The 14998-nt window shown below is 35.3% G+C and overlaps 1 long non-coding RNA gene across 2 annotated transcripts; it reads left to right on the top strand.

Annotated features, from left to right (window-relative positions):
* The first annotated feature begins 509 nt into the window (after nucleotides 1-509).
* On the top strand, nucleotides 510-9364 carry LOC120305937. Of its 2 annotated transcripts, XR_005556135.1 has the most exons (4): nucleotides 510-647; nucleotides 2089-2196; nucleotides 4725-4891; nucleotides 6934-9364. It is a non-coding gene; the product is annotated as an uncharacterized LOC120305937 (long non-coding RNA). The 2 variants fall into 2 exon arrangements; XR_005556134.1 differs by lacking the exon at nucleotides 510-647 and having other exon boundaries at nucleotides 1946-2196.
* Nucleotides 9365-14998: the final 5634 nt, after the last annotated feature.

Genomic DNA, 14998 nt, shown 5'->3' with positions numbered 1-14998 from the left:
ACTAAGGATAAAACACAATTTAATTGTAATTAATTAATTTCATTAATCAGATTAGATAATCATTTCTACCTTTGAGATCCCTGTGCTGTTCTTTTAATCTTCTTTTTAATAATTTTTGAAGTCTTCAGAGGGCTACAATTTAATAAATGCATATCAAAGAGGTAATTTTAACATTGAGAATTTTTGTGGTCTTTTCTTACTTTCTACACCTACATGTATCTTTCAGCTGTGACACAGAATCATGGACTGAAACATTGAAAGGGACATTAGAGATCACCAAGTCCAAGCCCTGCCCAATTGTTTCAAAAAGACTTTTAATATTGCTGCTTTAACTGAGTTCTTCATTCAAACTAATACACTCTGGGCCCCTTCTGAATTCTATGCAGTGCTCTAGAAGAATAAATGTAGACCTTGAATTTAGAATTTGAACATAGACCCTAAGTCATAATTTGAATGTAAAACTGGCAGACTGACAGTTGTTTTGCCAGTCTAGATAGTTGTTTTGTCAGCCTGTGCATACTGCCAAAGTATTTGAAAGTCTGTTATGTATCAAGGAATGGATCTCTCACAAATATTACATGCAGGTTTTTTTTTTCCCCTGAAAGACTTCTTTCAAGCAAGAAGTGGAATGATTAAGACATTCTGAAGTAAGTCACATTAAAATACAGTATTTGGTTTTGACTGTATATTATTTGCCATCAGTTTCAATCTTTGGGAAATCAGAAGAAAGAGAAGACAGAAGGAAAAAGGAAAGAGAAATGAAACATAGACCAACACACTGCAGAATTGCTGCTTTCAGTTCAGAGCTGAATTAGTCTAAGACATGTCCTTTGTATGGTTGTTGTAAGAAAAATATTTATGAAAGTCTGCATTATTTTAGGTATTGCTATATTTCATAGCATCAGAATTATTTTCATATTCACATATTTTAAGTCCCTGTGCTTTCAAGAGAAAGGAAAGAACATGTTGAGGTTTTCCACTGAAAACACTCGTGATGTAGTATTTTGCACCTGTATTTTAAAAAATTAGCCAAAGGTATGATTGCTTATCACAAAGAGGAAAAGTTGATTATTATATTGTGTTGATACATGGGCATTCACATATACATCCACGTAAATATTTGAACGTTTGCCTTTACTATTGCCTCCTAGCCTCTGCTCATGAATATCATTTAATTATCTTTTCATAAACAGATTATTATTTTGAAATGCAGGAGTCAAAACTTTGTGCTCAAAGACATAAAGACAATTTGACTAGTCAGTTTCTGAACTTAATTGTCTCATGTAGATAATTTACCTTATCCTTCTAATTTTTCCATTTTGTATTTATACCTTGTGATGAATTGACTCTTATCACTTCTGGTGCACTAGGAATGTAGAAGCTGTAACTGTAAACCAGTTTAGCATTGCTTCTGAAATCCTAATTTTGTATAGCTATTACGGTAGATGCACCATTGCATTTATACAACTTAGCAAGCCTTTATAGGAAAAATTCTTAGCTATCCTTTAATCTATTTTTACTGCAGATGGTGAAACAGATCTTTGGGTTATATGTGTAAAGAAAAAGAGTGCAAATCTTAATATAGTATCACTACAAATGAATAACTGTTCTAGGTCTCCAAGCTGACATCAGAAATGCTTATATGAAGGATATCCAGACAGCCACTATGTATAATAGGAAAAAAACAAACATGTGAGTCTACAGGCTGTGTTTTGGCGGACTTAATTTTTTAAAAGGATTTAAAAGACTTATCTCTTTCTGGACACATGTATCTAGGACAGCACTATGAAATGCTGTTCTCTCTGCATCACCAAGATCTCAAATTAAACAAGTTCACAGTTAAGGTCATATGCAGCTGAGCTTGGCTTCATCTTATAAATAGACATATCTTTGCAGACTTAGCAGAAATGGCAATAGAAAACTCATTCCAATCTGATCTCAAGGGGTAATCCTTTCCTGGGGATACTGTCTTTCTACCAATTGTAATCATATCAGACACTATGGAGGAAACAAGGATTTTCAACATGTGAAATTAGAAACAAGTATCCATAAGAAATAAGAAGAACTCTGATGTTTTATTTAATTCAGGATTCTATGTCACACTGATGAACCAGATGCATTTGAGATGCACGCACATAGGACATGAAGGTGATGGCCCGCTTTTCCTGTTTTTCCACATCCACTAATTATTTTTAGGTAAGATGTATTTCATTTTAGAAAAGACACACTATCTTCCAAATTAGCAGACAATGATAGTTGATTTTCTGTGTATTTTGGGAAGGAAGAAAGGAAGGAAGGAAGGAAGGAAGGAAGGAAGGAAGGAAGGAAGGAAGGAAGGAAGGGAGGGAGGGAGGGAGGGAGGGAGGGAGGGAGGGAAGGAGGGAGGGAAGGAAGCCTATACTTTGGAAAAATGTTCATGATTATTGCATACCAGCCTGAAGCAATTACTTGGAACAATATTGTGTTTAGCTTCTAGGGAAAAAGAGATACTTTTAAAAAGTCTATAACTGATATACTGTAGAAGAATGCTGCCCCCAAAGATAAAATATGAGTGAATTGCTAAAGTCGTTTTGCTCATTAACATTGCTAATGGGAAAAACACTCAAATTTTTGCTCCCAGCAATATTTTACATTGTTTAGAGCCACAAAATCAGTGCTGGTAGACACTGGGACCTGTTTCCACAATGTTTGTATTACTGCCTTAGATATTAGTTAAGACTCTATAGAAGAGACGAAGACAGAAAGGTAGACAGACAGACAGACACATAAGAATCTATATTAGCTAAGGAAGAAATTCTTACTATATAAATTGGGCAAATTAACAAATTATATTACTAAATTATAAGTGATTCTTGCATGACTACTGTTTAGAAAAAGTTGCATAAACATAAAATTAATTCAGATTGATACTCTAGTCTGAAGTCTGAAATCCCAAGAAGAATTTTAACCTTTGTCCCTACTCCAGTTCTAATACATTTCCTTGGAAATAAAATTTCTCAAAAGTGATGACCCTCATATAGCAGTTTCAGTCTTCTATAAACTTTTGAAAACCAAATTATTCTGGAGAGCCTATGATTAGCGACAGAATAATCAGGACTGATTGATTTTATGTTATGTTTCTGGGACACTGTTAATTAGTGGTACTGATTGTTTCATTTTATTTCTATTGAGGAATAGAAATAAATTAATATCTGGAATTTCTGCCAGTAAATGATGCAGTTGTAAAGCACAACATCATGTGACCATGTTGCTTAGTGACAGCAATCCCTGCAGTTCCTGTTACCATTGATAAACAAGGATTGTGGTCATTATTGGAGCCCTTCATTGCAAGTTCTTCTGGTTTTCAACAAACAAAATCAATGGGAAACCAACCAAAATTGCAAGCCCCATGCAGTTTGCAAGCGGGGCTGCAGGCAGGTGGGTGGTTGCTGTCAGGTGAAAGAGAGATGAGTGGCTGAAGGGATGATGGGACAGGTGCAGTGTGAGTGCAGCAGGATTTAGACTGAATGCCAGGTTGGTAAAGGTGCATGAGGATGCATGATAGCTGGGAGGGTGTGCAAAAGGCTAGACGTAGCTTAACTGCTACAAGGCTTGGTGAGGGTGTGCAGGTGGGAGAGACCCAAGCAACTTGCCATCTTCCCTGCTGTCTTCCCTGTTGACTTTTCCTGTGTGGAAAGGCAGCAGAGAAGGTCCCAAATCACAATCAAATGACCATGGAACTAGAACTGTCATAAATGCAAGCTGGTTACCAGTGCACTGATCACACACAATCACATAACTGCAGGGTTGTGGAATGACTGGGACTTCAAGGGCCACTTATAACCTCTACCCCCACCCAATTCAGCACAATCATAACTCCGAATAGTTGCTGAACAAGTGATCATTAACTGAGTAATATATTTAATGATTAGCTTTGTTTTCTCTGTTACACTTAATTATTCTTAAACCTCTATGAGCCTATGTGATTATGGCAGGTATAAATTGTTTAAATCTCTGTGTGCAATGTTAATGTAAAGTTGCAGGTAGGAATGACTCAGAAATAGAACTATATATATAAATGGGAGAAGGATTTTTAAATATTTAAATACATTATTCAGTTAATTTATTAAATCATAAATTTATTTATTTATTTATTTATGAGACTTATATACCGCTTTAAGTGCAAGCACTCTCTAAGCGGTGTACACCAGTAAGCAATGTATATATATATTTACATTGCCCCCAACAATCTGGGTCCTCATTTTACCTACCTCGGAAGGATGGAAGGCTGAGTCAACCTTGAGCCGGTGAGATTTGAACCGCTGACTTGCTGAACACAGTCAGCTAAAGTGGCCTGCAGTACTGCACTCTAACTGCTGCGCCACCTCAACTCATAATGAGTTTTTGGAACAGCCTGAATGTGACATCGGCATAAGTGCTGGAGAAGAAAAGTCAAAAAAAGAGGAAGCAAGAGATCTGAGAGAAAAAATCTTGTATTCAGAAATTACAATATACATCCCCTTTTAAGATAGGGACTAACAGCTCAAAAAGGATTATCTTATGATGATGGTAAAAACTGATGAAAATAAAGTTGACTTAATTGCTTCAGATTAAGAATTGAAAATGCTAACTAAATATGTGCCATAAAACATGGCACACTTGGTCTTGAGAGATATTTAAGACACATTTTTCTATGCTATGAAAGGCAAAGCATAAACAATTGTCTTTTTTCCTTTCACTGTCAGAAATTGAAAATGTATTTCTGGGAAAATGGCAAGACATCTTCTGATCGAGCCATCAGAGGATAAAGGTGGCATGGGGCTGGGTGACAGTCAACGTTCTCCAAGTCACTCTTATGCAAAGAACATAACTGTTCAATAATGCTTTCCAGTATTTCTCAACTTCAGTATGGGTGAGTGTTGAAGTCCCCACATCTTAAAGTTGTGATGTTTGAGAAATACTGTTAGATGAAAACTCACTTGGCCACTCAAGTATTGATTAAGTTGGGCAGCTCTAGAAATTGAATGAATGAATGAATGAATATTTTTTTTTAAAAAAATGAACCACTTTTTTGTCAGGGTGAGAGTATAGCTTGACTGAAACATGATCAGGCCGAGGATTCATAAGCAGGTTAATCTGCTCATTCCTTGTCGTTTGTGATTTGGGCCTCTTCTGCTTGGGCTGAGTCTGCTTGGTTCAACTCTACTAGCCATTTGCAACCAGTTGCAGTCTTTCTGCATAATGGATATATATTCATAATAGGCTTCTACTGCCAAAATCTCCTTCTAACTTTCATAATTTCATGCCAGGCCAGTTTCAGAGCATAGGTTTTTCACAGCCGTTATCGATCATGTGTTTGTTCACTTCCGTGACTACAATAGTTTTGAAAGAGGTCCAAAAATATATTTTTAAAAGTCAAGATGTTGCAGACAATATCAATGGCTTATATTATATTATGAATATTTCTTGCCTTTGTATGAAGCTAATAAAGCAATGGTCAAGGAGCAGAGCCAGCTTTTTTTTTTTTCTCTTTCTTTTCCTATCCAAGTACAAAGTCATTAAATCACTCTCATTATTCTGAGTATTCAAGAAGTTTTCTTTATGGTTTCCTTAAAGGCAGGAAGTAAAGCATTGGTGTGACCAAAGTACATCGTTTTTCATTATGTTCAGACAATTGGAAGCCATTTGAATAGATATTAGTTTCACTTATTTATTTTCTGACATTAGTTTTAGAATAATATCCCACTTCTTTCTAAAGGAGCCCAAAGTGGTGCACTAACGAGAACAATAAAACAATTTGATACTGTAAAACAATAAAAAGGCAACCATAAAAATAATAAGAAATAAATATTCAATGGCTTTTGAAAGGCAGCCAAAAAAATCAGCCTCATCCTAGAATAGTTCTTACCTGCCGACATCCGGATAAACAACTATAAAAAGGAAAAGGTAAAGGTTTCCCCTGTCCAGTCATGTCTGACTCTAAGGAATGGTGCTCATCTCTGCTTCTTAGCCAAAGAGCCATGTTATCCAAAGACATTTCCGTAGTCATGTGGCCAGCATGACTATATGCTGAGGTGCACTGAATGCTGTTTACCTTCCCACTGAAGTGGTAGAAATAGCAACAGCAATAGCATTTAGACTTATATACCACTTTACAGTACTCTACAGCCCTCTCTAAGCAGTTTACAGAGTCAGCATATTGCCCCCAACAATCTGGGTCCTCATTTTACTGACCTCAGAAGGATGGAAGGCTGAGGACTTTGAGCCAGTGAGAATCGAACTGCCAAAATGCAGGCAACCAGCAGTCAGCAGAAGTAGCCTGCAGTACTGCATTCTAACCACTGCACCACCAGGGCCATGGTACCTATTTATATACTTGCATTTATGTGCTTCTGAACTGCTATGTGGGAAGGAGCTGGGGAAGGAGCTGGGGCAAGTAATAGGAGATTTTCAGCTGATAAGCTCAGTGTCTTTAACCAAGTTACTAAATGTCTGCATCAACATTTACATTATTTGTGATAGATCAAAACCATATTTCATGGATTTTTTCATCTACTAGAACTCAGAGTATAATTTTGGTTTTTCTCATTTTGAAAAAAAAAACCCCTTTGGAAAAGAGCCTCACATATATCTAAGAAGCTTACCATTCAATGGTAAGAATGTGATCTATTTTACATGTATATATGTTCATATTTTATGTCTGAAATACAATGCAGCTTCCTACTTTCATGATCCACTGCAACTCCTTTTGGTCCTTTTGATAGTATATGATAGTATATGATCTTTGTTATTAGTAGTAGGATAATCCAGATAAACAGATTTTTCACTAGAAGATTTAGCCAGTTCCATGAATAACAAGCTACTTGGTAATTTGCCAATTTTCGTTTAGCAGCTAAAGGAAATAAATGGAAAACAACAAATAGTGACAGATCGTGTATTTGCTGTCTCCTACAGAGAGCTCACAAAGTGAGAAGACGAGAGAAGACAGAATGCTACACAGAAACCTTTGTAAGCACCCCTTTGAGTTCTAAGCAAGGAAAGATGAATGTGAACCATCCCACAAGGTACCATCAGCAACAGTTCCAAACACCAGAGATTGCTGAAAGACCTAACAAAATCAGCATGGATGCTTGCATCTGTTGCCACAGGAAGACAATCGTCAATCATTTGGTTTCCCAGACTAAACTAAATGAGCTATTGAGACAGGACTGAGATAATGACGGGAATTTTTTTCTCAGTGCCTTCTCGATAATCCTGACCAGAAATGACTGCAAGAAAATTAAAACCTTGAGACATTTCACTTTTATAATTCTATTTAATTTCTAAATTAGCAAATTGACCTGGTTTTATCCAGAGCTGATGTTCCCAAATGAAGCTTGGGAGCTATGAATGCCAAAAAAAAAAAAAAAAAAACCCTGAAATGATTTATATTAGTGTTCCTATTAAGTAGACAGTAATGGTTTTTCAAGTCTGAATACAGTAAATGTTACTTATCTCTCCAGTTACCCACCTCCCTCTATTTCCCCATTATTTCCTGCAAATATTTTTTCCAGTTCTTTTTTTTCTTCAGCAAAGTGGCTTATTGCAGGGAAAATAGTCTTCACCTTCCTACCCCAGTGTTATGGGATCTTTCTGCAAGAGACACCTGGCTGACAAAGAGCCCTTGTATCTGTTGGTTAAAGAAAATATATGTACTGTATATTTATCTTTTTTTATTTGAATCTTTCTTCTAGTCAATGCTCCATGAATGAGAGATAGAATATTTTAATGAAATTATTGGGAAGGCAGAAAACTATACTGTTCTGTGGTTTTTTTTAAAAAAATAGTTCTGTGACCACACTTTCTAGACATTTATTTCATAAGTCATTCCCATTCTATTTGATAGGAAAGAAATGGGATTTGATTTTCCCTCTATACCCCCCCCCCCAAAAAAAAACACCTGATGAATTTTTTATGGGTGGATTATGAGCATGCTTACTGAGTTACCGGTAGTATGATAGAGAAATACAGGTGAATGCTGTTCTTTCATTGTATGATCTTAATCTACTACCAATAGGTAGCTATGACATCTATCAAATCATTAAAGAAGACATAATAGCGGATTTGCTCCCAGTATGCTTTTTTAATTAAGAAATTTAGGCAGCCAGAGTGACTACAAACTGAAGAAGTGTAACAAAATAAACAAATCACAACAACATTTTGCCATCTTGCAGCATTATATTACACTCAAGTTCACTATCAAAGAAATGTAAAAGACCTCCTAAAGTATTCTGAAAATAAGGTAGAAAAAGAGAAGATTCTTTCTGGAATTTTAAAAACAGTTTTGGATTAATTTTACGTTACAATCCAATTTGTTTTATTCATGTATTATTTAATCATGAAGTTTTTATACTATCACAGTCAAAAGATTCTCGGTTTTGCACAGGCTAATGATGGCTGGATTTATTAAACCCATATTAACCAATGAGGTCACTGCTGAATTAAAGCTGAACTGCCAGATCATGACCACTGCTGTGTTATTGTGTTCCTCTCCAATTCTGGAGACATCAAGAATTTTTGCTGGCCTAAAACATGTTATTCTCCTATCAGCTCTCTATTCCACACCCAGAATCAGTTAATATTGTGCAGCTCTCCATACAATGTCTTTATATGCATAAAGAAATTTAAACAGAAATATATTCAATTGTATTATTGTTAAACTTACAAAATATATTATAGTGTTTCAATACAGAGGTACTTGTACAGTATTGATTAAGAATATTAATATAGTAGTGTTTAGACAACTATTGAAGATAAAAAGGAAAAAACATATCAATATTAATTATGATTTAAAATGTCAGTGTTAATGAAATAATATTTGGCTTTTTCATCCAGAATTGAGCGTTGCATTAAAAAAACTACTGCAGGTTACATCAAAGTATTTGAGGTACAGTAACGGTTTTGGTTTTAAGCTAATTATCTAGTATGAAGATCTGTATTGTATTGCTATTTAATATTGTTTGTGCCTGTTGAAAAAAAAAGAACAAAGCAAATTTGTCAACAATTAAAATACAAAGGAATAAAGTGAAATAAAAAGGAAAAGGAGAAAAATAAGGTTATTCCATTTCTATCTTTCCCTTTTTTTATGCCTCTGCTAATTTATAATACTCATAAACATTTGGGTCTCCTTAGAACCCAGACTGCAAGTGATTATATTTGCCATGCTGTGTGATATATGGTATGTATGGGAACCATTCTTGCTTAATTTTGGTTAAACATCTTTTGTAAATATATATTGTTAATTTTGCCAGTGTTGCATATTCTCAAAGTTTAAGTTCCCAATCAGATATTTTTGGGAATTGCATTTTCCTTCCAATGTTGGACAAAGTTTGTTTTCACTGGTGTGAGCATGCGTCTGATTAAATTGAAGTGTTTACTGTTGATTATTTTTTCTGGAATTATTCCTAGAAAGAAAAACTGAAGTTTCATTCAAATTTAAATTCCAAAATTTTCTGCACTGTAATATGTACCGTACTTTCCGGCATATAAGACGACTTTTGTAAGCTTTAAAATTGGTGCCGAAGATGGGGGTCGTCTTATACACCGAGTTGTCTTATATGCCTGAAATAACAGTAGTTTCCGGCATATAAGACAACTTTCTAGGCAGGCGACTCAGTGCCGAAGACAGGGGTCGTCTTATATGCTGGGTCGCCTTATACGCCGGAATACACGGTATATCTTTTCAGTACTTTTTATTTTATTTTTTTAGCATGATCACCCTCTGTGGTAAAATGTTGCTTCTAATTCATGGCACTTCCAGCATTTCTTACATCATGATTTGTCTAACCTGGCCATTATTGATAGCATTATATACCATTTGTATTGTATTTCCTACTAGTTTCCACTTTAAGGTATAACTTGGAATAGATTTTATAGATTTAGTCCACAATGCCTTACATTGTTGTGTTGTGACTATTTCTTTGAAAATGTGGGTCCATTTTATCATACAATTTTTGTTTGTTCTGTCTATCCATACAATTTTGAAGCCACTACAGAAGAGTGGTGACTAATGATTCCATCAGCTGAAATTTCAGCCCTGCCCAGCATCTTCCTGTATGTTTAAAACATGCAGTTTGCATGCTGTCAGTCCTATAAAATAGACCAGATGTATAAAATACATATATAAAATCAACAATGTATAGAACTAAATGCACTGTTATTAAAGCAGCAATAGTAACAGAAACTTACAAGATTGAATGTGCTACCACTTCTCTCTCTTTTATCATCATGTAATTTGAAGGAGGCATCTGTTTAAATATTTTTGAAAATTTCTGTGTTGATATGGGCTCAGGCCACATTTATTTGATCTTTATCTTTGTAAGAGAGTTTTCTTTTTTCATCAGAACCATCCTCTATATTCACTACACATGCACAATAGTCTGATTATTCAATGTCTTGAATTTTCCCCCTTTTTCCTTTCCCAATGTATTGTTTGTTGACTATTTGATTTCTTTAAACAAAATATTTGAAATTATGACCTGGACAATTGTTTGAACACTTGATCTTTAAGTGGCAACAGAGTTACACAGTTGGTCCTCTGATTTGTACCGTTAGCACTTAGACTAATATAGCTTTATAGCACTCTCTAAGTGGTTTACAAAATCAGCACATTGGCCCCAACAATCTGGATCCTCATTTTACCAACCTTGGAAGGATGAAAGGCAGAATAAACATAGAGCTGATCAGGACTAAACTCCTGGCAGAGGGCAGAGTTAGCCTGCAATACTACATTCCAACCACTGTGCTACCGTGGCTATCAAAATGCTATCAAAGATGTAAGAAAGGTTTTAATTTCAAATTAGATTAAGGCTGAGATAGACTCATCAGTTTCAGGGCTTTGAACTAATGGGTCAAAGAATCTCAAATATTATTTTAAATTTTAATAGGCTGCAAAAGTCAGGATTCTGGATTTCCTCCTACCGAAAGATTATAGGATTGGAGAAAAATCTCAGGCCTGGTTTGAAGGCAGCAGTCCCACAGAAGACAGACAGAACCAACTGATATCACAAGTTTAACAATATGGAACATGTCATTTCAGGATTCTTTCACCTATGGGCATCAATGTATCCTACAATGCCCACATACAACTTCTGGAAGCAGATAAGAGGGAAAACATTTCTTCCAGAATAAACCACTCAAAGATGTCCTTCAGCTGCTGGAACTTGGTATTCAAAGAAATACACGTGGTTGTAACTTCTTGAAATAGATAGAGAGCCATCCACCTTCTGGGACAAGCTTTGCCTCATGGCAGTCTTATCATTTTAAGTATCTATTTGAAACTCATTTAACATTTTTCTTTAGAAAGAGGTGAATAATGTTTTTCATATTGCAATATAAAATACTTTTCTACCGTTTCAGGTTGAATAATAGAGCAAAACATTCAAGCTATTCTATTACAATTGATGTCATGTAATTGATGAAAGATGGCCTTCAACAAAAGAGAATTCACTACAAATTCTTACTTAGTCATTAAACTAAGAGGGTGGCCTTGGGGCAAACTATTAACTCCCATTCTAACAGACTTCATAATTTGTTGTGAAGAGAGAAAAAAATGGAATAACCCCATGTACATTGCTTTGAGCACCTTGAAACTAGATGGGATAATATGAGACAATAAATAACATTCCACTAAAATTCAATTAAAATACAATTAAAGACTTTGGCTCAATGAAATCCCTTGAAACCTATCCACATGTAAAAAAAAATTAACATTCCTTAAAAGATGTTCAATGGGCTTGATGAGTCCCTGTAGAAAAGAGAGTTCCACAATTATGAAATAAGCCAAGTTGTGAATAGATGCATTGATGAAAGTGGGCTCTGAAATGACTAAAAATTGCAGCTGATCAGAAGGAGGTAGTGAGTGTATGATCTTTTTGATTGTTGAGTGACCACCTCATTTCTTTTATAGTAAATTGTCCAATTTACAATGAAGTGAACATTAATGCAAGGGACATTTTTAGGTGGTGCACTATCATATTCATGAATCTAAATCATATTCATATTTAAATATCTAATCTAAAATAGATCTACATTTTCTCAGTTCTTGGAATCAGATCTATAATTAATTTTGTTTCTCTAGAATACCTGGGAAAAAGAGTAAGTTTGTTAAAAATAGGATTCTGTATACAAAGGTACCTTCTCAGTTTCTTTTTAATTAAGCATAGAAACTATTTTTCTTCCACTTTCCCAGTGAATTCCCTCTTCTAGATTCCATTTCCCATTTGCACTTAATATATATGAGTTCAATTTCAGCCCCAAAGCCCAGGTTATCAACTTCCTGAACAATGTATAGCTTTCACTTATTGCCCAGTGTCCATTTGGTGAAATAGTTTTGTTTTCAGACACTTTAGCTATTTATTTTTAATTAACGTTATTATAAAGTGATGTTTGTTTAACTTTGGATTTTTTATGATTGCAATTACAGGTAAGCCTTAACTTACAATAATTGGTTTAGCAACTGTTCAAAGTTACAACAGCACTGGAAAAAGTGATTGTAACTGATCCTTGCATTTACAAGTGTTCACATGATCAAAATTCAGGCGCATAGTAACCAGCATTTATTTACAATGGTTGCAGCATCCTGGGGTCATGGGATTGTTATTTGCAACCTTCCCAGACAGCTTCCAATAATCAAGTCAATGGGGAATCCAGATTCACTTAATGATTGCATGATTCACTCAACAACTGTAGAGAAAATAAGTCATAAAACTAGGCCTGGCTTATTTAACAACCAATTTGCTTAGCAATGGAAATTCTAGTCTTGATTGTGGATCTTATTAGACAAAAAATCTAGCACTGACTGACGATGTTACCTATTTGGGTAATGTAATGTCTGCAAGAAAACAACTAAGCTCAGAGAACACCCTGAGACAAAAATTTACGATCAATTTATTAGTAATTTTGTTTCGTGGCCCACAATAAAAAAATACCAGGAGTCATAATTCATATGTAATTTAAACATTTTGTTTGTAAGTATAGATAGGAGGAAGTGCTGAAATCCAAAAGACATGGCACATATTTTGAAATAATAGAAAATACTTGTAGCTCGGGTTTTAGATTTTGACAGTGGTTTGCACACTTTGCACATATCTTTACATTCTCATGCCCCATCCCCATTGCAGTTGGTAAAATTTATTTTTGTGACCCAAGAAAAAAAGTTTATTTTTTGCCCTCTCTCTGAAAGCCTAACCAAAACATAGCCAAGAAAGAGGCTGGGCTGTCATAGGCTTCATGTGTTGAAAAAGAAACTGAATAATAGAGCTCTGCAGATCTTTGTTTTCAACTTCCTGAAGTGGCTTCACTTCATCTGATTTACTTGCAGTTCTTCCAATTACCAGAAGAGGTGTGAGCAAGGAGATTGTAAGTTGAATGCAGCAATATACAGCTGTATGCTAGACAAAGGTGTATGCAGACCACGATGAGGGAAATTCTTCCTGCTAGGTGGAAGAGGAAGTGGAGAGTTGCAACAGTGATTGGGAAGCTGTCACAGTGTTCAAAATAAGCACCACAGGATCACAGCAGGAGTCTGACCACAGCAGCAGCCTGAAGCAGTCCCAAATTTCATTCATGGGTCCTGGATTTTGGAGATATTCTGGAAGTTGGCAGTTGTGGGATTCAAATATGTGAACAACCGGTTCTCTGTGTGGATACCACTTCCGTAGGTCCATTCTGGGGTTGGGCAACAAAAAATTAGCTACTGGTTTTGCCAAAGTGGTGCGAACTGGCTAACTTCAGTGTGCCACTGAAGTTAGCCCACTTGAAATACCTTAGTTCAAAAATTGTTGCAATATGATGCAGTCTTTTGCCAAGTTAAAGGTCAAGATAATAAAAGGTTTAGTAGGTTTAGTAATATATATGTTTTGAATTTAGAGAGAGGAGCAATAAAGTGAAATGGAATGAAATGATTTCTTAAATGTAGAGTTCCAGAATAGTTGCTGAATGTGATATGATTAGTGTATGATGGACATGAGCCTTGCATGAGAATAAGGGAAATTTTTCATGACTAGTTCAACATTAGGATGGAGCAAGACAAGAATGTAAAATATCCTCTTAATGATTTAGTATATTTATGAATGTGTTGGACTACAACAGAGAATTGCTGGTTAGTGATACAAATTTATATATACACTTTTATATGCAGATGGTGCCATGTTGTTGGCTGATAATAATTTGCATCAGAATTTTTGATACAAAAAACAGTATGGATTTGGAAAATATACTAAAGACTCAGATAGTTGTGTTTCACAAGGAAAATAAATGAATGGCAGCCAGTTACACTTAAATGACAAAAAATCATAGCAACTACTGATTTTTATATCTTGAGATATTAAATTTTAAGATATTAAAATGTGGTATTAGGTACAATGTAATTTGTTGCACAGAAAAAGAGTTGTCAAAAGCAGCAAAAAAATGGCTGTGATACAAGAGTGTGCCTTTGCTCACCTGGTTATTGGGCAAGGAGGATTGGGAATGTTGGAAAATTATAAAAATAACTTAAATAGGGTACATAAGAAGAGTGTGTGATTAAAAAGAGGATCAAGAAAAATTGAGTGCTGATTGAATGTGGATTGAATACTAAAGTAAGGAACAAATATAAAATTAATTTTTTGAAGTGGTTTAGACAGAAAGGATGGAAATGCAAAACAAATCTATCCAAGAAAAGTGAATGATAGAGAAGAAGGCCAAGAAAGTCATATCTGAGTAAATTCTCAGAAGGAAAAGGGTAGGAAGTTTAAAGAATAGAAAGCAATATATGAACCAGTAGGTTCTGGCAGTGAAAACCATTTTTATGGATATAATGAAGTGCACTGATGTAAATTAGCTCTCTCTCTCTCTCTTTCTCTCCCTCCCTCCCTCCCTCCTCTCCCTCCTCCTTCTTCTCTACCTCCTCTGGCTTCTATTTCTATCATATCTAGTCCAACCCCCCCTTTATGCTCAAGGTAACAGTTTTATACCATCCTAGTCAAATGGCTGTCCAGTC

Source organism: Crotalus tigris, unplaced genomic scaffold (assembly GCF_016545835.1).
Source record: "Crotalus tigris isolate CLP2741 ecotype Arizona unplaced genomic scaffold, ASM1654583v1 scf7180000017700.2314712, whole genome shotgun sequence".
NCBI classification, from domain to species: domain Eukaryota; kingdom Metazoa; phylum Chordata; class Lepidosauria; order Squamata; family Viperidae; genus Crotalus; species Crotalus tigris.
Note: the sequence above shows the minus strand (reverse complement) of the source record. Positions and strands in the feature narration are given on the sequence as shown.